The sequence below is a fragment of the Chinchilla lanigera genome, unplaced genomic scaffold, assembly GCF_000276665.1.
Source record: "Chinchilla lanigera isolate Chin_1 unplaced genomic scaffold, ChiLan1.0 scaffold00046, whole genome shotgun sequence".
Classification (NCBI taxonomy): Eukaryota; Metazoa; Chordata; class Mammalia; order Rodentia; family Chinchillidae; genus Chinchilla; species Chinchilla lanigera.
The window spans coordinates 11,300,273-11,326,958 of NW_004955447.1; positions in this window are offsets into that span (position 1 = coordinate 11,300,273).

The following is a 26,686-nucleotide window of genomic DNA, read 5'->3' on the forward strand; positions in this document are numbered from 1 at the left end:
ATGGAAAAGGCTATAGAAAAAAAAATATTTTTTTAGCTTTATTCCAGTATGGGGAATCAAACTCACAACTTTGCACTTGCCAGGCAGGCACTGTACCACTAAGCTAAATCCCCAGCCCCCAATATAGAAAAAATTAATCTCTAAGATACAAAAAGAAATGATGATCAAAATGGAAGATATTAAAACATACAGAGATAAGAAATAGAGGAACTCAGGAAAAATGTTGGAAACTATAAATACCCAATATAAAAAAGAAGTAGAATCAATGAAACAGATCCAAGTGGAAATCTAGGAAATTAACAATTGTATTGAAATTATAAACAGCAGATTGAGGGAAGGCAAGGGTAGAATATGAGTTCTAGAAGAAGGGATTGCAACTAGTGACCAGGAAAAGAAAGATATTTTAAAAACAGCAAGAGACCAAAAAAAAATCAATCTAACAGCAACAAGATGAAGCAAAGGAGAATGACATAAGATTGATTGAAATCAGTGAGAAAACTGGAGACAACATAAAAACCATTAAAAGCTTGTTTACAGAAATAACAGTAGAAAACTTCTCAGACATGGATGAGGAATTTGACATACAAATTAATGAAGCATACATAACTCCAAGTAGCCCTGATGAAAATAAATGTACAAGGTACATAACAATCAAGATTATTGAAATTGAGCAGAACAAAATATTAAATGCAGCTAAGGAAAAGAAACATTTCACCTATAAAGAAAAGTCCATCAGAATCACAGAAGAATTCTCAACACAGATCCTCAAATCAAGGAGAGCTTGGAATGTGGTATTTCAAGCCCTAAAAGAAAGCAATCTTCAACCCAGATTGAATTATCCTACAAAATCAATGGAGAAATAAGATACTTCCATGACTATGAAACAATGAAGAAATCCATGACCACCAAACCAGCTTTTCAGAATGCTCTGAAGGCTATATAAGAGAAAATGAAGATGACAAACACAAGAACCCCACTATAAGGAAGCCACCAGGCAGGGCACCAGAAGAATGAGATAGGGAACCAACAATAGGAAAATAATATGAAAAAGATAAGCCAATATATATGAGTTATAAGTACCAGTATAAATGGTCTCAATTCACCAATCAAAACAAACAGGGTGGCAGAATGGATCAACAACAAGATCCAACAATATACTGCATACAAGAAACATATTTAATTGAAAAATTCATAGATTGAAAGTCAAAGGATGGGAAACACCTGTAAAATAGGAATCCAGAAAAAGCAGGGTAGCTGTTCTATTCTCAGGCAAAGTACATTGCCAACCAGGACTGAGCAAGTGAGATAAAGAAGGTCACTACATGCTTGTCAAGGGAACAATTCAAAAGGAAGAGATAAAATCAAGTCTATATTCACCAAATATCAGTGCACCAAACTATATAAAACAATTGATAATAGACTTGAAAAATCTTGTAAGCACTAATACAATTATAATAGGGACCTCAGACAGATCAACTAGACAAACAACAAAGAAATATCAGAACTGAGCCAAACTTTGAACAAATGGACGTGGTAGATACCTACAGAGTGTTCTAAGCTACAACATCAGAATACACATTCTTGATAACTGCACATGAGATATTCTCCAAAATAGACAAAATACTATCTCATACAGCATGCTTAAGTAAGTACAAAGGAATGGAAATTATTCCATGCATATTATCAGACCATAGTGCATTAAATTTGGAAATGAAAGATAAAAGGAACAAAAAACTGAATTAAATAACATATGGGAATTAAATAATACCTTTCTGAACAACCAATGGGTCACCAATGAATTTAAGACAATTACATAGTTTCTACAATGAAATCATAATGCCAGTAAAATATAACAGAACTTATGAGAGGCAATGAAAGTAGTCCCATGAGAGAAATTTTTAACAGTAAACTCCCATATCAAAAAAAACAAAATTAGCTCAAATAAATAACCTAATATTGAACTTCAAGTTTCCAGAAAAAGAGAGCAACTGAGCAAAAGTCTGCACAAGAGACATAGTTATAAAGATTAGAACAGAAACTAGTGCAAGTGAGACTAAAAAAAAAATACAAAGAATCAGTGAATTGAAGTTATTCCTTTGAAAGTTTAAATAAATTGAGAAACAGGAAATTTTATCAAAAAAGAGAGAAAAGACTCAAATCCAGGCAATTAGGAATTAAAAATGTAAAATCATAACAAACTGCAGAAATTCAGGAGATCATCAATACCTACTTCAAGATCCTATATTTTAACAAGATGAAAAACACAGAAGAGTCGGACAGATTCTTAGGTACAACTGAAATAACAAAGTATATTACTTAGTAATAAAAAGAATTGAAGTATTGTCATACTCCACAATAGATGATAAATACAAGAAACTAGATAGAAAATGTCTTATATTCTATGATTCTATATCTGTGAGATGTTCAGAATATGTAAATCCATAGTATATAACAAATGTCAGCAATGGAATAAGGGGTTGTGGAGACTGAGATCAACTGTTAGTGGTATGGAATATATTTCCAAGAGCAATGAAATTTTTTGGCATTAGATAGCAAATAGACTAAAATCCACTAAATGTACATTTTAAAACATGAATTTTATATTAAATATATTATAGCAAAATCATTTTAAAATGTGAATTTCTTGTTGTATAAAGTATATCACAGTAAAATAATTTAAACAACCTAAAACTTAAATAACCCAATATCAGCCAATGAAACTGAAGATGTAATTAAAAATCTACCAACAAATAAAAGTCTACAGCCTGATGGATTTACTGCTAAATTCTACAAGAAATATAGAGAAGATCCAATGTGACTATTTCTCAAACACTTTAGTGAAATTGAAAGGGAAGGAATACTCTTGATGTCATTCCTGGAAGCAAGTATTATTTTGATAACAAAACCAGAGTAATTTTCGAAAAGAAAACTGCAGGCCAATCTCCCTAATGAATGTAGATGCAAAAATCCTCAGAAAAATACTGGCAAATAGAATGCAACAAGGCATCAAGATTATACACCATGACCAAATAGGACCCATTTCAGTTATTCAAGGATAGTTCAACATATAAAATCAATAAATATAATCCACCATAGTAACACAAGAAAAAAAGCACATGATTCCTATATAGATGCAGAAAAAGAACTTGACAAAATTCAACACCCATTCATGACAAAAAGCCTACAGAAAATTGGATTAAATGGTCTTTATCTCAATCTGATAAAATCCATCTATGGTGAATCAACAGCTAACATTATAGTAAATTGTCACAAACTGAAATTTCATTCTGAACATAGAGAATTTTCTATAGTTATAAGAAAAAGACAATTGTGAGGAGGGTTAGGGAATGATGTGGTATGCTCAATGTTTTTTTTTTTTTCCAGGAAAACCTGGGAAAAAGAACTCCTGTTTCTCCCAATATTTTGAAAGTGCACACCAGTTGCAGAACATATTTATGAAAATATGTTGTTATAATTAAGTATTGAAATCTTTCTATACAGACAGATGCCATGGCCACTTGGCTCCAGTACCTGCAAAAATCAATCTGTAGCAACTAAATAGAACAGTAATCCAGATAAGGACATAGAGTTACCTGTATGTTAAGTCTATGAGTAGCTTTTTGCATCTACATGGAGCTTAATACCAGAATAGTTCATTTTAAGAGTCCAAAGTGCCACTATTATTCTCACTGTTGCTATGGGTTTTGCTAATATCAGTAAAAAGTTTGTAGAAAGTAGATTAGGAGAAATTTAAAAGTGTGTGAAATAGTAGAGGATTAGGAGTGCTGCAACGTGCTTTTTGTGTTTTTCCCTAGATTTTTATTAACAAGTAAATATTTACTGAGCGAATTCTATTCACTTTTATATTCAAGGTACACACAGTACGTGTTACAGTATAAGTGCTAGTTACATTTCTTGGCAGTGAACCAATGACTCTCTTGGAATGAGAATATGAAGAAAGACAAGAAATCTTTAGAGTACAAAATGGTCACTTCACATACAGTGAACACCGACAGAAACTGAGCTCAGTGCAGAATAATATGACAAAGACATTCGGAGAGGACAAAAGAAAATCTAATAATTTTTAAACTTTAGTGTCATGAACAATTTGGGAAACTCATGAAGAACATGTACAAAGATACACACACATAGGAACATACCCCATACAAGTTTGGAGAATTTGTAGCCACCTGAAGATTTTCTTTGATCTCATGAGTATTTTGTTTTCCGTTTGAATACAGGACAGTCAAATTTATCCACCTTTTCATGTACAGTCCTAGCTTACCCTTCTGTCTCTGGGTTGCTAACAAGTGACCTTATTTTTGGTCTCTCAAGTGTTATTCTGGTAAGGAGCATGGATTATATGTTCATTCTACTGCTATATTTTATTGTGTGTCCAGTTGTGTGTGTGTGGAAATCTATACACATGCACATCAATAGACATACTTTTAATGTGTATAGTTGTATTAGTGAAGATTAACTTGGAAATATAGAACTATCATGAAATGTTAGATAGGTAGATAGATATATAAATAGGTAGATAGATAGATGATCAATAGACATTGCAAATATTGTCCTATAGAATCAAAGGAAGACCTGAACACTTTTGGTCATTGTTGAAGCTACTGGAATTGTTTTTTCAATAGAGAAGCTTCAACTCTGCTGTGTGTGCATGTGTGTGTGTGTGTGTGTGTGTGTGTGTGTGTGTGTTCACTAGAAAAACAGATTTAATGCAAGACATACAAATATATAAGAATTTACAACATTGGCTTACAATGGCCCCCCAGAGAGTGAAGAGTGGAAGAGTATAGAAGGTCTGTCTGCATGCTGGACATCCAAAGGATCTAGTTGAAGTCTTGGACCCCACCGTAGTGTCCGTGTGAGTCCATATCAGGAGGCTGAAGGGTCCATGTTGTAGGGCAGGAGACGACATCCAAAGTAAAGGTGAAGACTGGAGCTCCTCTGAAGAAGCAGAAAGCCCAGGCTTTGGTCTTAATCAGGCCCATGCAGATTTTCTAGATAAATCTCTCTTACTCAGTCATCTGATCATATTTTAATCACATCTAGAAAATGCCTCCAGATAAACACCTAGATTTATATTTGACTGAATAACTAAAGACTATAACTTTGCATAGTTCACTTATGAAATAACCATAAAATACTGTATATACAGTATCTGAGTTTAGATGTCAACATTATTTTATATTTATATATTTCAACAGCTGTTTTCTCTAATGTTGTGAGCATATAATATCCTGGATTGAAGATGTGAAACCTTAGTTCCTAAAATATTGCAATTATTTGATAAGTATATCTGAATTATTTTTAATGCTTTGAGGATATTGAAACAGTGATCCAGTAAGGTGCATGTTATATACTGAAGTAATTATCCAAACATAATCATCCACATATTTTGTGACTTTACTGTTGAATATAAGCAAAACCTATTTTTCCAGTAACCTGGAAGAGTTATATTATTACACTGCTATTGTTTTACTGAAGCATTTATTATATATGTGCAGGTGTAGACATAAATGCCCACATACTTATTACACATGCATGTACCAGCCTGTTATATTTACTGTTGACATGTGTTCCTACTAATTTATAATCTATGAAAATCTGTGAGCAGAACTCTTCTTTATATTTATGACTCAGTAAATTTCTAGTGTTATGTCACCAACACTCAGACATCAAGCATAAGATTGAGGTATCCTAAGTTGAATAAACCGTGAAGTTTCTGCTGTTTACTCCACTGTGGATTCCCTTTAGTAATATTTTCCATTTTTTACAATGTTTGTGTCATAATGACTGGAAATTGTGAGCATGTGATAGCATAATGCATTATTTCTAGAAAATTCAAAGTATTTATAAAATATACAGAGCTAAATTTGAATGAAAATTATGGATTTAGAGAAGTCTGTGTACATGTTAGGCATTAAGAAATATCACTTTACCTGGGAAAGTAATCCAACAATTACAGAAAATGTAGCTGGAATTAATTATGATCTGAGGTATATCATTACTCAGGGGGATTAAAGAAATGAAAAGAGTAGCCATGTGACAGCCTAGCACTGACCCCTTAAGATTACTTTTCCTGCATCCAGGAAATATACTATATCTGAGTACTGAGATTTTTTTTAAAACCATATATGTCTGGTGCTAAATTTCAGGCAAATACTCACAATTATAACAAAGTCTTTTTTATTTTTACATTTTAAAGACAAAGTGTAAAGTTAAAGAAACACTTACCTGGGAGGTAGGCACAACTATGCCAGTTAAATAGTCACACAATAAAAATAAATTTAATGTCAGCAGAATGTATACCTGGAAAGGAAAGGTATAGGTAAAAAGCAGAAGGGAAACTCTTTCATAGGAGATGGGTTGAATTTGATCACAAGGGCAAGGTAGAGATTGCCTAGAAAGAGAAAGGGTGTAGTTTTCTGGATGGAGGAAGAAACATCGGTTCTCATGAGAAGACTCTAGCAGACCTTGTATGGTGACTGTTCAGACTCGTTGCCATGTGAGGTCTGTGTACTGAATTACAGTAGTAGGTGATCAGATTGGGAAATCAGATGCCAACTAAACTGTGGAGGAACATAAGTATCTGGAAACAAAGCTGAGAATTTATCTTTGTAGGTAATGATTCCTGAGAGAGCCATCAGCATGGTGAGTGGTGACAATAATTTTACATGAGCATTTGAAAGAACACTTTAACTTAATAAATGCATCAGATGTATCACTTACCATAATGGATAGAATAAAATGATTTACTAGTAACACACGAGGCCAGTGTTCTAATGAAAATGATTTGGTTTAATGAATTAACTTGTAAACCTACTGGGCAAGATGCATAATGCTATGTCAATTGCAGGCTTAGCATCTGTCACTGCTCGAGAAGTAAAATGTAATAATAGCACTTGTCAAGACTCTGAAGTCATAAATGTCACTAAACATAATAGAAAAGGAGATCACTTTCCTGTCATCTGTTTAGAGTCCGAGAGTCCCAGTTTTCTAATGAAATCCTTTAAGAATTTAAAAGATTTATTTTAAAAAAGTGCATCTATTATCTAAAGCCTGGTTTGGGTCTCTTCATAAAGGAAAAGGAGTCTTACTTGTGTTGATTGGTCTCTTAAGAAATGCCGGGGGAAAACAACCCTTTTCTATTCACTGAATTAAGTGGAATTTGTTAGCAATGGTTTAATTACTATCCTGTAATCAAATCAGGTGTGGAATCAAGTTTTCATTATATATTATTGTTCCTATTACGAACAAATTGTCAAATCATTGGTAATGCCCCTAAGTATGGGGGAGGGTGTTAAAGGATTGGCAAAGCAAACAGTTTGTTTAGTAAAACAGAGACATACAATTAGAGTTCACTAAATTTACAGTGCTCTGCAGTCATCTTTTTTGAGCTATTCTGAAAATACTTAGATTTCCAACATTCTATAATACAACCTAAGCTAATATTTAGGTAGATAAACTACTTGTGTTCTATAACATCACCTCTGAAACTACTCAAAAATTTATAAGCTTTAAACAAAACACAAAGACTCTCTATTTTCTATTACTATTCCTGCCTATTTCTTCAATTAAAAATGACTTCCCAAATTAGAAGCTAAACTGATTATGAGACTGTTTTTTTAGGAAAAGATATATTTAAGGCCAACTACTAAGCAAATATCTCTTTACATTTTTCCATCAAATTCTAAAAATCCTTCTGAGGAAGTTATAAATTCCATTATATATGTAAGAAAAATGAGGGAAACAATCTTGACCTTCAACTACCAGGTAGTAAATGTATAATTGAGATGTGTGTAATTATATAAATTGTTTTAAAAACAGATTTTTAAAACCACATTTTCATTACCAGATTATATTTTACTAGTTCGGTATACCAGCAAGCCACATATCAGGAATAGGAAAGGGTATCCTTGAAGGCTACTAGCATTCTTTAATAAATTAAATCTTTGCAAACATGGAAATTAGACAAAGATTTTAATAGGTACATCAAAACCATTGAATTAAAAATTTATTGATACTTACTGTGTTTCTGAATATAATCAACAAAATACAACTGTAATTATTCCACCTAAACATGTGTCTTGGTTACTCTTCTCTCATTGCTGCGACAAAATACCTGATTCCCAAAATTAAGTAAGGAAAGGTTTATTTAGCTCATAGTTTGTGGAGGCTTCTGTCCGTACTTGGCTGGCTGCAAGGCAGACTGGCACATGCAGAAGGCAAGAGTTCGTGGTGGTGGTGAACAGCAAAAGCAACAACAGCACATGGGGAAGAGCTGTGACAAGCAGACTCTTTCCCTCCCTTACATCTAGAAGCCTACCCCATGACTGCATTAGACTTTGAGGAATCATCCAGAAACAAACTATAACATTACACCCCTGACACCCCAAAGACTCACGTACATTCTTTTAGGCAAAGACATTTTAGTCCATCTCTAAGGGTTACCAAATCCTAACAGTTTCAGCATTGCTGAAAAGTCCAAGTACCAAGTCTCCTCTGACTGTAAGGAAAACTCTTATCTGTGAGCCCCTGTACAAATGAAAAGTCAAACACTTCCAATGTTCAACAGTTCAATATAAAAATTACCATTCCAAAAGATGCAAACAGGGGGATACAAAGCATTGGGACCAAAGCAAGTTCAAAGTCCAGCAGGGAAAACATTAAGTCCTGTTATTCCATGTGGAACATCCCAAGCAATCTGTGATAAGTTGTGAAGTCCAAAGGCCTTGTGTAGCCCAACCCCTATGGCACTTCTGGTGGTTGTAGATCCTATGGCTTCTCTCTTGGGCCCATTTTGTTCCCTCATTTTGGCTTTTCTCAGACAATCCACATTCCTGGCTTCTGCAAACTTCTGAAGTCTCCACTGTACTTTAGATGTTACATTCACAGCTTTACACATTTCCTCCTCAGGGGCAAACTGCCTGGCTTCCCAAGTCTTCTGAAAGGTAAGTGGAAGCCCTCTTAACCTCAGAACTATTGCATTCTATATGCACCTAAAACCAGTGCCACATGGATGATGCCAAGGTCTCCTACCACCTGGAGCAGTAGCCATGCTTCCTTTCTCTCTTGGCCATAGGGGTCAAGTACCTGGGTCACTGGTCACTCTGAATTTGATTCTGAAGAAGAAAATTTCTGTTTCCACAATGCTGGAACCTGGTGCAGCCACTGCTGCTATTTTGGAACAAAGTGCTCTGTGATTTTCTTCTCAAACCAAAGTCTTTTTCACTTTTTTAGGTTTGAGGCTGCAAAGGGTGGAGACTTGCTGTTCCTAGTGATGCCCTCAGGCCATTTTTTTCTATTTTCCTGTAACTTCTCAGCAATCAAGATCTCCTTAGCTCTACCTTTCCCGTCCACAGTTTTACTGAAGGTTCCTTTCTGGCCAAACTCACAACATTTTAAATCATTCTGCTGGGCTCTTTGTTCTTGATTCTGAACATAAATCTAGCGAAAACCGCCAACAACAGCCATGCCATCACCTCAACATTTGATTGTTTTGAAATTTCTTTTGTCAGATTAATGAGTCCACTGCCCTTAATCTCAGTCTTAGGCAAAATCTCTGGACACAAGCAAAATGCAGACAAACTTTCTGCCAAGCATAACCCACATCGTCTGGAGTCCAACAACTATGCAGTCCTTTCCAGGAGAAACCTCCCAAGCCTGGTCTAAATGAGTAGGATTTCTATCAGACTTCTGGTCTTCTGAGCTCTGACCAGAATCTCCCATACAGAATAGCTGAAGGTATTCTAGCTCCACTCTTTCAGGCAACATCTCTGAATCTTTCCAAATATTTCCCACAAAGCCCATTTCCAAAGGCTCTTGAACCACATTGTCAGGTATAGTCACAGCAATGACACCACTCCTAGTACCAAATTCTATCTTGATTACAATTCTTTTGTTGCTGGGAGAAAATACCCAATGCCCAAAATTAAGGAAGAAAAGGTTTATTTAGCTCACAGTTTGTGGAGGTTTCAGTCCATACTTGGCTGGCTCCAAGGCAGAGTGGCATATGGCAGAGGGCAACAGTTCATGGTGGTGGAAAACAGAAAAAGCAACAAGAGCACATGGGGAGGAGGTGTGACAAGCAACCTCTTTCCCTCCCTTACATTGTATGCAAACTATCTGCTGCCCCAGGGCGGGTATAGCACTCTCCCCCATAATCTCAACATTGGACCATAAATCAATGATAAGCTCTAGAAGCCCACCCCATGACTGCATGAGGTTTTGGGGGGACATCTGGACATAAATCATAACACTATATATATATATATATATATATGTATATATATATATATATCCTTGTGTGATATAGTGATATTGTTTTCAACTGCAGATTAGGTACTAGGATGGGCAGTGGAGCTGAGACATTCCTACCACACCTTCACAGCATAGCCATCAGAAGGTCATAGTGCAAGGCATCAGTCATACTTTCATAGTGATGTTACTGTGGATCAACCTACTGCATGGCCTGCCCTATAACACAGCACATGCAAATATGTGTTCTACATACACTTGATAATAACAAGAAGCTACTATGTTTAAAGTTTACTCATTTTCTATCTTATTCTTTACAATGTTATTTTAGAGTATATTCCTTCCATTTAAAGAAATAAAAAATAGCTATAAAAGAGCTTCAGGTAAACCCTCAGGAAGTATTTTGAAAGTGTTATTATTATAAGAGATGACAGCTTTGTACATGTTATTACCCTGAGTATCTTGTCACGAGACAGAGCTACATCCTAGTCTGTTCTGTTTAATTTTTTCCTTAAATTTGGAGGCAGGTTTTTACTATTGCACTAAATTGCTGGAGTTGGGGGTCAAACTTTTGATCCCTCTCTCTTAGATTCCTGGAGTGGTAGGATTCTAAGACTGTGCCACGAGGTCCAGTTTATGCCTTAAATAAAAAGTTGAAAACATAAGAAAAATATAAATTTAAAATAGAAAAATGCTTATAAAATAAAGCCATAAATAAAGAACATATTTTTATGCCACTGTGCAATGTAGATGTGTTGATTATTATAAGAATCAAAAGGCTAAAAATAAATTTAAAAGTTTATGAAATGAGAAACTTGCTTAAAGTTGATTAATTTATTAATGAGGAAAGAGCACGTTTTTGGACCTGAATGTACACTGTGGTAACGAACTTATCAGTGTTATTCTCATGCAGATACATGTCCTTCCAGCCTGCCAATATTGATAAAGAGGCTTTTCCTACAAAGGTGATGTATTTTTTATTTAAAAAATAAAAAACAACCAGCTCATGTATTTGCTTACAGCAAGCACCTCCCATTCTCTACTGAACTTAAAAGACTCCCCGGGAGCCCTTGGTTTCTGGGTTCTGCACCAGCTGCACCTGGGTTCTGCATTGTGTACTATGGAGAGCACACGTCTCCTGTTCCACTTTCACTTTGCAGTTTGTCAGGCATCAGTTGCGCACACATTCTCTTTCTGTGTACGATTGGACCTTTTCTTCATGCTTTTCCTCAAGCCTTTAAGTCAAAAGCTCGCAGGAACTAACAGAGAAACCAAGAGGGAGGCAAAATGTGCATGTGCCTCACATTCTCAGACCTGTGAAACTGCAGGACGTGGCTCACAGGATAGGTTCAGAGCTTGCGCAGTTCTTTCTTTCATGATATGCCTTGTTAAAAAGACTATTACTGTCCCAGAGTAACCACTTTTTGTATTCCAGTCTCTACATTTGCAGTCATGTCTTCACCTATATAATTTCTATAACAGTTTGAAAACTCACTTATTAAAATGACATGAATATCTTGTGCATTTTCCTTAATATTGATGAGTTTACTTAGGGAAATATTAACAAATATTATGCCCTTTTCTCATACTTTCAGAAAATCTAAATAAAATTTAAAAAGGGTATTGAGGCAAGATGTTATGTTGAATTTTCAAAAACACTGAAAGATACTCTCTTTCAAGGACATTTGATCCTATGAACAGAACTTTTGCTGATATTAACCGAATTTTCTGTTTGGTTGAAAGAAACCACATAGAAATGGATTCAAGATTTATGAGTTCGAGTTCTAGAACAGAGGAGGGAATTACAGAGACAGAGATACTGGTAACACAGAATTTGGGAGAGTTACAAGGAGGTTATTGAGTTATACTTTAGATAGTTTTTCTTAAAAGGAATAAAAAAATCAGTGGAGATATTTTATAGATAATGGGAAGTAATTGGAAGTGTACACGTTGATATATTTTTCTAGGAAAAGTAATATGTAGTCACAATATGGTAGACATAATATATTGTACAATTCAACAAAGCCAATGAGAAATTGTATTGAGTCCATTGACCTATGCTTAAATCACAAAATCGATAAAGATTTGCCTCAGTACGGAAAGGCCTTCAGAAGATATATTTTAGCACCAAAATAATCACTATTACTTTTGTATCTAGAGACTACTGAAAATAAGACAACTTTGTGGATAACACAGAAGACATCTTTCAATATAAGGACCACATTAAGAAAACTGCCTTTAGAAATTGTCACCATTGGTAAGCATGTATTCATTATCTACTGTGTGCATAACGGTGCTGGATTGCTGGATATGTGCCTTTGTTTTTCAGTTACCCAGTTGTAACTTGTACTTTTCAAATGTAGATCCCCAATATACTAGAGAATAATATCCATTTCATCTTTCTGATAGGCTGTTTTTCTTCATATGATGTTTAAATATGTTTTTACATAATTTATTTTTCTTGTATAAACAGTTTATTTTGATGTATAAGTAGAATATCCTTCATGCTGCTTGGTAGTCTTCAAAATGCAAAATGCATCTGAACATAAAAGAAGTAAACAATTTGCAACTACTAGAAAAAACCAGACGTTATTTCAAGTAAACAATGAAATCATTAAGACATGATAGAATGAATTATCTTGTGCAGAATCTCTCTGTACAAGAGATACAGGTTAAGATGACAGGGATAAGAGCTTATTTGAGTCATATATTAGATACTAGTGGCCTTAACATTCTATTACATTATCTTACTGGACACTTGTTAAATTTCTAATATTCAATACTTGGGAGAAAAATATTACATATATATATGGCAAAGATGAATGGATATATGAAAGACAATTAGCTTTTCACGGCTAAAATAAAGGACAATGAGATAGAAAAAATAATTCTTTGCCTCACAGTCCTTCCCTTCTTTCACTAATGTGCATAGATGCTTTTGTACACACTTGTATACTTTAAAATATTGAACAGACTAATAAAAGTAATTACAAGTAGTAAAAACATGTAAAACATGAATGAGATGAGATTGGGCCTAAAAAAAAAAACCACTATTAACATAGAAATATTATCTAACATTTAAGAACCTTTTTAACTTGAACTGGATAACATTTTATGTATTTTGAAATATTTTCCTGTCAAATGAGATATCTAGTATCAGTACAGTTTTATAAAATCAACACCTTCAAGAGCAATCAGAAATATGAAAATAGACAACATTAGCTGCTACTAACCCACATTTTCCATTGTGTTTGCTAATTATTTTCAGTGAAGTATCAGCTTAATATGACCTCTTTGTGTATCATATTAATGTTTTGGCTTGCAGCTCTCATTATATTGCTACTAAAATATTAATTTATATATAATGCACCTACAGCTGTAAACATGTATTTTACTATATACCTGTTTAATTACAAGCAAGTTTTTTTTTTTTTTTAAATTAGCTCACAAATAGACTTGTTTAGTCATTTGATTTATGGCTTTATTTTGTTTGAACTTCTTATAGTTTGTCCTTTTTACCTCCCTAGGATACAACATACTTAAGTCTGTGTATTTTGGAAAGGCACATTCTAATGTAAGATAGAGCACTGAAGTTCTACTCAGGTGATCATATGTTACTTAAATACCATGAGGTAGTTAGAAGTTGTGACAATTTAAATTTAACCATTAATACATTTTAAACATTTATCTAATATTCTTTGACAGCTCTACTACTTTGCTAAAAATATCTTTTAGCATGTACCAAATTCTATTATATTTTTTTTAAAATGTATAGCATTTACAAACAGTATCCCTAGGAATATTGAAAGTAGTTTCTGAAGGCTTGGCATAAGTTCTTTAAAAATTTTTCAACTCTAGGTCCATGTTTCTTCTCATTGATTACCCACTTACACTACTAATTGCATCTGTAAATGTGTTGACAACATATCGCCATCACAGACTATGCCATAATATGCTTGTGTGTGTGTGTGTCTGTGTGTCTGTGTGTTTGTGTTTTAACATGATTTACTATTCAAGAAAAATAGTGGGTCATAGTAGATCTAGTTTTAGTCTTCAACATGTAGAAAGCCAGTTTTTCCAGCATCATTTATTAAAGAGGCTTTCTTCCAGTGAGCATGTTTGACCCCTTTGTCAAAGATAAGGTGGCTGAGTGTATTTGTTAGTTGTGTTCACACCTTTTTATCTGTTCCACTGGTCCTCAGGTCCATTTTTGCCAGTACCATGCTGATTTTATCACACTAGCTTTATAGTATAACTTCAAATCAGAGATTGTGATGCCTCCTGACTAGTTTTGTTGCCCAGGACTGTCTTTGCTATTGTAGGTTTCTTCTGCTTCCAAATGAATTTAAAGAGTATTTTCTCTAGTTCTGTGAGGTATGCTAATGGTATTTTGATTGGGATTGCATGAAATCTGCATAACAATTTTGGAAGCATGGCCATTTTCACTATGTTGATTCTTCCTGTCCATGAGCAAGGGATATCTTTCCATTTTCTGACATCCTCTTCAATCTCCTTTATCAGAGTACTGTAATTTTTAATATATAAACCTTTTACTTCCTTTGTTAGATTGATTCCTAAGTATTTCATTTTTGGGGACACTATTGTCAAGGGTTTGGTTCCCCTAATTTATCTCTCAATAAATTTGTTGTTTATGTACAAGAATGTTATTGATTTTTGACTTTGCATCCAGCTGCACAACTAAATTTGGATATTAACTCTAGGAGTCTTTTGGTGGAGTTTTTGGGGTTTTTCTATGAAGAGTATCATGTGATCTGAGAATAAAGGTAATTTAACTTCTTCATTTCCTATGATTATTCCCTTTATTTTTCACTCTTGTCTCATTGCTCTGGCTAATGTTTCCAGAACTATGTTGAAAAGAGTGAGGATAGTGGGCATCTTTGTCTCTTTCCTGACTTTAGAGTAAAAGCTTTCAGTTTTTGTCTATTTAGTATGATGTTGGCTGTTGGTTTGTCATAGTTGGCTTTGATCAGATTGAGATAAAGACCATCTATTCCAATTGTGTGTAGACCTTTTAACATGAATGAGTGCTGGACTTTATCAAAAACTTTTTCTGTATCTATTGAGATGATCATGAGATTTTTACATCTGGCTGTGTTGGTATGGTATATCATATTTATGGATTTGCATATATTGAACTATCCCTGCATTCCTGGGATAAATCCCACCTGGTCATGGTGTATCACCGTGCACTAAGCTAAAGTAAAAATGGATCAAAGATTTAAATATTAAAGCAGAAGCACTAAATCTACAAGAACAGAAAGTAGGTCAAAATATTGAAGACAAAGGGGTGGGCACAGTCTTCATGAACCAAGCCAGAACTGCACAGGAAACACTTTAAAGAATCAACAACTGAGATCTCATCCTGTTGAGAAGCTTTTTTACTTCAAAAGAAATCACCAATAGAATGAAAAGACAACCAACAGAGTGGGAAAACATTTTAGCTAAATGTACCTCAGACAAATGACTTATATCTAGAACATCTAAGGATTGGAAAAACCTCAGACTCCCCAAATTCTAAAACCTAATCCAAACATGGACATCTGTGATGAATACACACTTTTTTTCAGATGAAGAAATACAAATGGCAAATAAATACATGAAAAACTGTTCAACATCATTGGTCATTCAAGAGATGCAAATTGTAACCACTCTGAGATTTCATCTCTTCCAATTAAGAATGGCTATCAACAAGAAAACCAGCAACAAATGTTTGATGGGTTGTAGGGAAAAAGGAGCCTTGGTTCATTGTTGGTGGTGACGTAGACCGGTGCAACCACTTTGGAAATCAGTCTGGAGATTCCTCAAAAAATTTGGATTAGAGATCTCATTTAACCCAACCATTCCCCTTCTAGGTATTTTCCCAGAAGAATGAAAAACATCATACCACATATATATGATATATCTGCACGCATGTTCATACCAGAACAATTTATAATAAAATCTTGTAAACAACCTAAATGCCCATCAACTTAGCAGTAGATAAGAAAAATGTGGTACTTTTGTACAATGGAGTCTTAATCAGCTATAAAGAAAGATAAATTTGAGGCATTTATAGGTAAATAGTTTTAACTAGAGACCATACACATAAATCAGACCTGCATGTATAAACATTGTATTGTCTCCCCAGTATTAGAATCTGAAAGAGTAAATAAAACTGAAAGGTACAAGGGGCTGGGGATTTAGCTCAGCGGCAAAGCGCCTGCCTGGCAAGTGCAAGGTCGTGAGTTCAGTTCCCGGTACCGGAGAAAAAGCAAAAAAAAAAAAAAAAAAAAAAAAAAAAAAAAAAAAAACTGAAAGGTACAATAGATATTGTTAAAAGGAAAGAAACTGCTCAATAGGAAAGAACAACTAGGAGAGGGAAAGGAGCAAAGAAATAGTGGAGGAAAATAAAAAAATCATATACAACAGCTAAGATAATTGGAATACTAATTTCCATTGGTTTATTGAAAAGAACAGTTAATGTTTAATTGCTTGATCAGTCTTGCATACCTATATCTGGTAGTCTGAGCACCTACTTTGAAGACAACAATAAGTAATACAACAACCATTGTTATTTTCCTATCATCTTGTTTTGAAATTCTATATCATTTTTATAGTTTTTGTATTGTTTTGTTTTTGTTATTTTTTTCTCTTTAAAGTGATAAAAATAATAGTGGAAATATTCTCTGATAGGTAAAGAGGACATGTTGTCTTCTATGGTATCTCTTTCCTAGGAGTTTATGGACTTACTTTCCTAGGAGTGTCACTACTTACCTAAGAACTTACTTCTTAGACAATTTGTGTATTTTTAGGACTACTGTCCTGAGCTGGAGTGGAAGAATTTTTCTATTAGATTAGCTTCTGTTCTGCTGCATGTATTTTTTTATTTTAAAGAGAAAAAATATAGAATTTCAAAACAAGATGATAGGAAATTAGCAATGGTTATTATATTGCATATTTTTATCTTCAAAGTAATTGCTCAGATGACAAGATATAGGCATGCGAAACTGATTAAACAATATAAACACTAACTGTTCCTTTAAATAAACTAATGGAAATTAGTAGTACCATTATCTTAGCTATTTTGAGCATATGTTTATATATATTTTTCCCTTCCTCCTTGTCTCCCTTCCCCCATCCCAGGTTTCTGCATGTTTTATTTTACGGTTCTTCATTATGACATATTTTCAGTGTGACTCTCTTAAAGTCCCAAGGATAAAGGTCATATTAAATGAACATAACTTTTGCTTATCAAAAGACTAGAAAATCTATGAAATGATAATATCCATGAAATGATACTAACTTTTAGAAAGCTGTTAGTTATGAAAAGTGGATAATTAGATGACATAAGCTACTGTGCACAAAATAGAAAAGATAATAATTGAGTAACAAAAGATAATAAATCGATAATAAGAGAAAAGCTTATGATTAATGTTTTGCTGTTTGCTGATTTGCAAATAGTGAAGAATATGAAGAACAACTGAACTGTATACATGAGTGGGAAATACAGGGTAAACTCATCCTTAACTGTACAGTATAGAAATTGTCAAGAGCCTATAGAAGAGGATGTGTACTAAAGCTCTGAGGAAGGATTGTGTTCATCACCGATCGCCAAATCCAGTCTTTGTTAAAGCAAGCGCACAAACTTGGAGCATTGAAAACCTCAGGTTTGGAGAAAAAGATAATGCGGTAGAAACAGAGAACTGATTCAGGTTGAGAGCGAGGATTTACAGAAAGCTCAGGAGCAAATATGAAAAGTGCATTGAGAAGAAGGAAAGAAAGCCCATGACAGTCAGGGCACCGGAGGGAAACTTGCGCATGGATAGTAATGAAAGATCAGGGTACATAGCTAGCTAAGTGAACGTAAGGGGAAAGAAACGGCACGTTCTTGGAAACACAGTAGACTAAGTTTGAAAATAACAGCTAGAACTTGCTATTTTATTTGCAAAAATGAAACATTTAAAAACTCCACAGACTTTGCAAGTCTTATATCCAGCTGTAGCGTTTTCAGTTAAATCGTATTGTAGTTGATATCTTCTGAGCTTGGGTGTGCAGGACCTTAAAACACTCTGAGGACCACAGGACCGAATTCTTTGCCTGAAAAGTTAGTACGGATATTCCAGGAATTCCAATCCTTAATTTTTTGGTAAGAGCATGAGTTGTAGGTATGGAAGAAAATTTTGGAGAAGTAATAAATGGAGCATGGATCAATTTGTAAAGATCAATTTGTAATCATAGAGTTAAGGTTCATTGATTGAACCAGTGATTTCTGTTTTGCTTTTATTTTTGACTAATGATTTCTAATGGTGTTGTGTTTCATATTTATACTTAGTTCAATGAGTTTTATGGAATCAAGAGAATTGTCTGGACTAACATCACATGGGAGGGAAGATATCAGAATTTGACTTGGATAGAGAAGTGCATTAGTGTGAATTGAAACTTAATGTGTTTGTTTTAATAATCATTTTCTTTATTTCAGATGAAAAAGGATTTTTGCTTCTTTCTATCTTCATATTCTTGTCCACCCATCAAAATACAGCTATCAGACCTCATAGGACACTTTATTTGCTGGAAACTTCCCTTAATCTAGGCTTCAAAAAGTAACTGATTTCTTTTTTCTGCATTATTACAGGAACCTCCAAGACAAATAATGCTATTACTTTGTTTCTTTCTGTATGAATATTTTCTTTTACTAAAAGGGACTCAAACCTTGTTTATTATGCCCCAGCCTCCCCTACCAGATGAAGGCCTCATAGAATGCTTCTTTCTTGACATCTGTCAGACCTCTTTCACTCTTTTATTTGTCTTTGTTGACTGTCACCTCCATGAACATTTAGAATCCTTAAATTGAAGATGGTGAAATATTCTTTCTTTCATTTTATTACTACTTTTTAAATAACAATATGTCATATTTCCCTGTTTCCTGTTTCCTTTGTTTCCTGTTTCCTGGAAACTTTATGAAGATCTCAAGAAGACACATGGTAAACTTTAATAAATATTTGTTCAGTGAAAGAATACTCAGCAAAACTGCTTTGGTCCTTATGATCAAATTAATACCACTTACTTCTATAATCACCAATGTTTAAATTTTTATTCACACATATATGTAGTACTTAATGTTTACATTCCTTGTAGGGAGTTGGTCCATGTACATAACACATTTTCATTATTTTTTAATCCCATTTTCCTCCTCTTTTTATCCCCTCTATCTTTTGACCACTTTCACATTTGAGAAAGAGCTATTTCCTTTCTTCCTATTATTTTATTTTGCTCTATCTTTTGTTTTGCTCTTTATTTGCACTTTGAGTTTCTCACATAAGAAAAATCATGCAATATTTAAATTCTAATATGATTTATTTCACTTACTATTATGGTCTCAAGGAACATCCATTTTCCTACAAAAGATAATCAAGTGTAACTTTATGGTAGAGTAGTACTCTACTGTGTGTAAACACTATATTTCCTTCCACTATTAGTCTTTTATGGACATATAAGTTGTTTCCAAGATTTAATTATTATGAGTTGTGCTCCTTTAAATATGGGTATGTATGGATCACTGTAATATGATGTCATTAATTCTTGGGAAAATAACTAAAAGAGGAAGTGTGGGGTTGTGCAGGATTTCTAGTTTTAGTTTTCCAAGAAATTGTCATACTGGTTTTACTACTTTACACTCCCTTGAACAATGTAGAAGGGTTTCTGCTTCCCTACAGCCTCAGCAGCAATTGTTATTATTTGATTTCTTAATGCTGACCATTTTTTCTGAAGTATGATGGAATTTCAGTGTTGCCTTCCTTTGCATTTCCCTAATGGCCATCAGTGTTAAGCATTTCTTCATGTATTAAATGGAAGCAGAGGCACAGAAGAAGAAAAACAATCCTGGGTAAGGAGAAAGCAGGAGAACCTGAAGTTATATTATAAAGCAAAAGGGGTACAAGAAGGATGATACCAGCCCAAAATCAGACATGAAGTTAAGGGAACAGAATGGAAAATGCAGAAACAAGCAGAACTTCAACATAGGAAAAGGAACAACCGCTGGAGTGACAAGATGACCTACAAAATGGGAAAAATGTTTGCCAGCTACTCCTCAGATAGGGGACTAATATAGAATATACAAAGAACTAAAAAAAATTAAACCCCTTAATATACAAGTCCTAATTAAAAAACAGCAAATTAAATGAATAGACACTTCACAGAAATATAAATGGTCAACAAATACATGAAAAAATGCTTTTAATCACCAAATACTGCTAGCAAATATTACTGCTCTTTATGACAATTTAAGCTTACATGGCCACCAACAGTTAATAATAAAGAAATGTTTCCTCTTAGAAATGAAAGTCTCTTAAGAATATGGTCTCAAGGTACATCCATAACTAGAAATGTCTCATTTATCATTTTTTATGGCGGAGTAATACTCCGTTGTATATAAAAATATCTTTTTTATCCATTCCTCAGTTGATAGGTATTTGGGTTGCTTCCACACTCTTAAGTGAAATTATCTGGACACACGTGGAATTATCACATCGTTTTACTGGTATGAGATACTGAATGTAAATAAGGAGCAAAGTACAAAGGTATTGTGGAATGGAAAGGAAATATTCACTTGGCAAGGGGAATGAGGAATGGCGGAAGGGGAAAGGAAGGAAGGGAAAAGAAACAAGAGAAAAGAAGGAAGGAAATGGAAACAAAGCTTTTGCAAAGAAGGAGGGGAAGGTGGTGGAGGGGAGGAGAGGTGATTGAGGAAAGCAGAATCAGGATGTATCAAGTACGGGTACAAACTCCCGCTGATGAACTCAATCATTGTGTATATCTAAAACATAGTAATAAAATCAACCAAAATTTCAAAAATCATAGAGAGAGAGAAATAAAATGAAAATTGAATGAATTTTTTTTAAAAAAATTAAAAGAAATGAAAATCACTTTACAGAACAGGATTCAAATTTTCAGCTCACAGCAGACCTGTCGTTAACTCTTGGAGCTTCTCAGCATCCTTTTCCTTCTGCACTCTCTATGGGGGCGATTGCATCCACACCGTAGTTGCAGTAACCATTCACACACACAGTGATCCTGTCTTTTTATCTCTTGTACACAGATCTCCAGTGAGGTTTGGTTTCCTGGACAGAAATGTGTACTTACTATTTACACACAGATCAACAGAGGTACCTGAACTTCTGCATGTCTGAAAACCAATTCATTATTCTCTTCATGCAAATAAGTCTTTACATTCCATTGTTCTAAAGTCTTACAGAATGGCAGAAGTATTTATAAAAAGCAAGACATGTAAGACCTTAACATCTGTAACTTTCATTATAATATTCCCTAAAACACTGAAGATGCTCAGTTTAGGATCAATGACCTTATGTTTTCATGTATATCCTTTTGAATTTCATTCTTTCTGGCTTTTTTAGTATGTTTTTTGTTTAAAATGTTATTTTGTGCCAATATTTGAAGAGCATTTTGGCATCATATTAAATAAGAGGCTGAAATTCAGTTTCTTTTAGTGGGTTGAAAGTATTATTCTACTGAATTTGATTTGCTATTTCTTTTTCTTTCTTTCTTTCTTTCTTTCTTTCTTTCTTTCTTTCTTTCTTTCTTTCTTTCTTTGAGACAGAACCTCATCATGTAGATTAAGTTGGCCTTAACTCTCCGCGTAGCCCAGGCTGGCCTCAAACTTGCAATGATCTTCCTGCCTTAGCCTCTTGAGTGATGAAATTACAGATGTGTGCTACCATGTTAGGCTTGGTTGTCATTATTTTTATATTAAGAAATTCAGAAGTCAGTTTAATATTACTTGCCTTGAAATTAATCATATTTTTCTTTTGAGATGCTTTTAAAGTTTTCTTTTTGATTTTGTTCCATATATTTTGATCCTTAGTATCAATCTATTTCTCCTAATTTTTTGGGAAGAAACACCACAGCCTTCTCAAATCTGTGGAATGCTCTGTTTTTCATTTATGAAAAATTCTCATCCATTTTCTTGTTAAAAATTTGTTCAATTTTCTTTGTCTTTAGATCCACAGCTGGATGTATAATAGATATTTAAACTTTATAATTTATAACTCAAATTAAGTTTTCATGTTTTCAATCTTTTCTACTACATTTTAATAATTGTCTTACAATAATTGTAGGGCACAAATCTTAGGCAGTTGTGATTAATCTATTACTAAACATATATGTTGAATTTTAAATACATATTGTATTGCTTATTTCTAGAAGTTTTTTTTTTTTTTTGAACCAGAGTCTTGCTGTGTAGTCCAGTCTGGCCTTGAAATCATTATGCATCTCAGGCTGACCTTAAACTCACAATGATCCTCCTGCCTCAGCCTGCCAAGTGTGGAACTGCAGGCATGCACCACCATGCCCTGCTATAATTCTAGGATTTTTATAAGCAATTGTATTTGATTGTGTCCATGTCTGAAATCACTGTGCATCTCATCCTGGTCTTTTCTCTATGTCACTCATGGTTGTTTTTTGTAATTATTTTTATTTTTTTCCTTTTTATCATTATCATGCTATTATTATTCTAATTTTACTTGTAGAAATTTTAGAAAGCTCACGCTAAAGGGAAGAATCATCAGGAGGAGGAGGAGGAAAGGGGAAAGTAGAATGAAAAAGAAGAAGAAAAAGAGGAGGGAGTGTGAGGAGGAGGAGGAGCAGCAGAAGAAAAACAGGAAAAGGAGATGAGGAAGAAATTTGTATTTGATTTTAAAATCTGTATGAGAATAATTTCAACTTTAATTCATTTTAAATTAAATTCTTACCTTGCAGTAGTTTGAGCTGATATTTAGCATTCTTAAGGAAATTTTCCTCCCCCTGGTGTGTAAATTAATCTCAGTTACCTGGCTTTTTTTTGCTTTATCAGAATGAGTAAATATAATAACGTGTATCCTGGATAATGTGTATTTTATTAAATGCATTTGTCAAAATCATAAAGATCTAGCTGGACTAAAAGCAGTACATCTGAAATGATTAATAAAAACAATCGGGTGCCAAAGAGAATGTGAATAGTCTTATGAACTAGCTTTTCTTATTGAAGAAATAAAGTGTTTGTCCATCTCCTGATGCTTATAATTAATTTTATAGTTAACTTGGTATAAAAGCTATAATCTCACCATATGTAAATGGAACAAGTAGAAATAAAATTACAGAACCTGAACAGTTAAACCAAATCCATATTAAGCACTTCACAGAATACTGTTTTTTAAACTTGACAGGAAAATATTTCTGTAATACAAATCCTGTGCCACAATTTTAATGTAGTTCTACATATTCCCGATGGTGCTCAGACTTCTCATTCTAACTGCTGAAAGCATCTTCTGCGGTGTTTGCCACGTCTCTGCATGTGGGAGAATCAGATCGCCGAATGGAAGACGTCTTCTTGCCGTGGTTGTTCTGCACTCTGTTTTCAATATTTTGATTCATTAATTGTTATAAAATCAATCAATTTATAAAATGTTTCCTAAAATATACCTTATGTTTAACTAAAGGAATGCTGTGGTTAGTAACCAACTGAGCAACCACTTTATTTTCTTTACTAATCAGGCAATGAAAGCCTGTATTTGCCCAAGTTTGGCAATACAAAAACAAAATAATAAGTGAACAAAAGTCAAAAAAGTATATTCTTGTTTTTTAAACTTCTAAAGGTGATTTTATTTTACTAGAGCAATAGGCTCATTTTCAGGAGTTCACTGACAACTGTTCTTACTGTTCATGTTAAATGTAAGAAAAACTCTATACAATTGGATAAGATCAGTTTTATTAAAATATTTCAATTACATTTCTTTTTAAAAGAGAGTAATTCTTAATTTTGAATTCAAAGAAAACTGAAAAATCTCAAAGATAAGTTGGATAATCAGCTTAAAATATCAATATCCAAGAATGATCATTATTTTTGAGTAAACCCTCCTAATTATTTGCCCATGTCTTTGACATGTATAGATAATTAGATAAACTACATAAAATACACAATACATATACATATGTATATAAGAAAATGCATAAATTTGGATCTCACAAAGCACAGGAACATATATAATTTGTAAGTTAACTTGGTTTCTAAAACACATGCGGACATCATGGGTGTGCAATGTTCAACTATGGTATTCTCTTAATGTTTTGATAAACGACAACAAAGAAGCCAATATTGTGGATATTTTGACTTGCTATATTTTCAACTGTGTAATTTAAAACACTACAAAAACTTGCCACATTGTCTGTTTTTCATTTGTCACAGTGTTTCCTTATTGGTCTGAATAATTCAAAACTTTCGAAAGCAGTCCTTCTCAGGGAGAGACTTTGCATCTTACCTTATCATTTAAACACCACCATGGATGTATGCCCAATTCACACCTGCAAGTCATGAGAGATTCAGGATATTATAATACCAATAATTAGCTGGATATGCTGGTGCAGCCCTGTAACCCCACCTCCGTGGGAAGTTCAAGAAAGAGACTCACAAGTTTGAGGCCAGCCTGGGCAATTTCGTAACAGCCCATCTCCAGAAATAGATAAATAAATAAACAAACAAACAAACAAACAAACAAATAAATAGGCCTGAAAATGTAACTCAGTGATGCAAGGCCCTTGAATTCAATCCCTACTATTATAAAAATACCACACAAAACCCTCAACAAATAATAATAATAATCATTACCACTTTAAAAGCACTTTATTTTTATTTTAAGGGAAAAAGAATTTACAATCACTGAAAATATCTCTGAGGTAGTTGTTACTAGTAGCAGATCTGTAGGCACACTTCAGATTGAAAAAAAAATAGTTGAAATCAGCTACTTCACTATGCAGCTGTATACTCTCTAAGTTTATTAACATGTGAGACCCAGAGTTTCCAATTCTATGAATACAGATAATCTTACCATTTCCTTTGTGTTGGGGTTAATGCAATGAAAATGACATATGTGAGTTGCCTGGCATTGTGTTAGCACACATCCATACTTTGTGTCTGTAACCACATACTTTCTTTTTGGATGAAGAAATGGAAGCTTGGAGAGATTGAATTCTTACATCCAAATTTATTTGTCAGTGCTCAATCAGAGCTGGCACTTGAGTCCCATTCCTTCATTCTCAGTGCCTTCTTAAAATATTGCCCTTCTGGGGTTAAGTTCTCTCTACACAAGTTAAGTCTGAAAGAGAAGTAACAAATCTTATTCTGGCTCTCAGCTTAGGATAGAATGAGGAGAGCTGGATATTTTCTCTATGTTTGACAATTCATTCAAAAATTTAAGAAAAGTAGCTAGAATATTCAGAGCTTAGAGGATCATAAAATATTAGAAGGGATTAACAGAAATAGGGTGAAAAATCAAGAATTAAAATTTAGTTTTGATGTTGATTCTGCATATATTTTTCTAAAAAATCTACAAGGGGGAGAGTGCTTGTGTATATCATTACTTACTCTCAAACCTGTTGTGCAGAACATTATGATAATGTCAACTTTACAAAATATAGATTGAAGTTTCTACTGATCAATAGTATAGCTGTAAAAGTTATTCTCTGTTTCACTATGCCTAAACTGGTGCAAATAGTGAACATTCGGATGCTACAGTTGAGTGGATTAATGGAGTTCTGACTAGATTTGATAACAGACCGTCTCTGCCGGATGTTAACCATCCTTATCATTTAAAAGCAGAAATTACTGAATAGATTAAAACTAAAGACTCAGAACACTCATATTTGGATTAAAACTCTCAGTATTGGTAGTAAAACTAGAATGACACAATAAAAGAAACACATTAATTAGTAAAAATGTCATTTTAGTCATCAGTATGCTTGAGACCAGCACTGGCCAATATTTACCTCTCAGTTTTTCAAGTGTAGAAACTGAGTGTGTGCATGTGAATTTACATATTGCTGATTACTGAACAAAATAATGATTGACATATTGGCTTCAATTTCATGACTTCACTCTGGAAGATATCCCATTGCTCAAAATACCCATGTCCTTCCATCCCCACATCCCTTCGTTTGCCAAGGTGACAGGAAACAAATTCATAATCAGAGTGTGTCAGCTAGGTTTGAATGCAGTCGCAGAGTATGGAGAAACAGATGGCTCTGAGGAGAAGTGAAGCCAATGGGGCTCGGTCAACCTTCATCCTCACCTGAGAGGACACATCCACTCTATTTGCACCCTAATTCCAACACTGGGTAGAAGTTCACAGGTCATAAACAATATAGTTATTTTAAAAATAATATACTCTGAGAAAAATATGCAGGTTGAGAAATCCTCAAGTGAGTCTGCTGTGCAGTTTGAGAACTACTGGTTTTGCGAGCTATTTCTTCAAGGCTGTGAGCTGAAAGGATTTCCATACTGTTCTAGAAAACATTCCTTTCTAACGTTGAAAAATGCATGCCTGCCAGATCATCATAGACACCCTTGTATGGACAATGTTAGGCA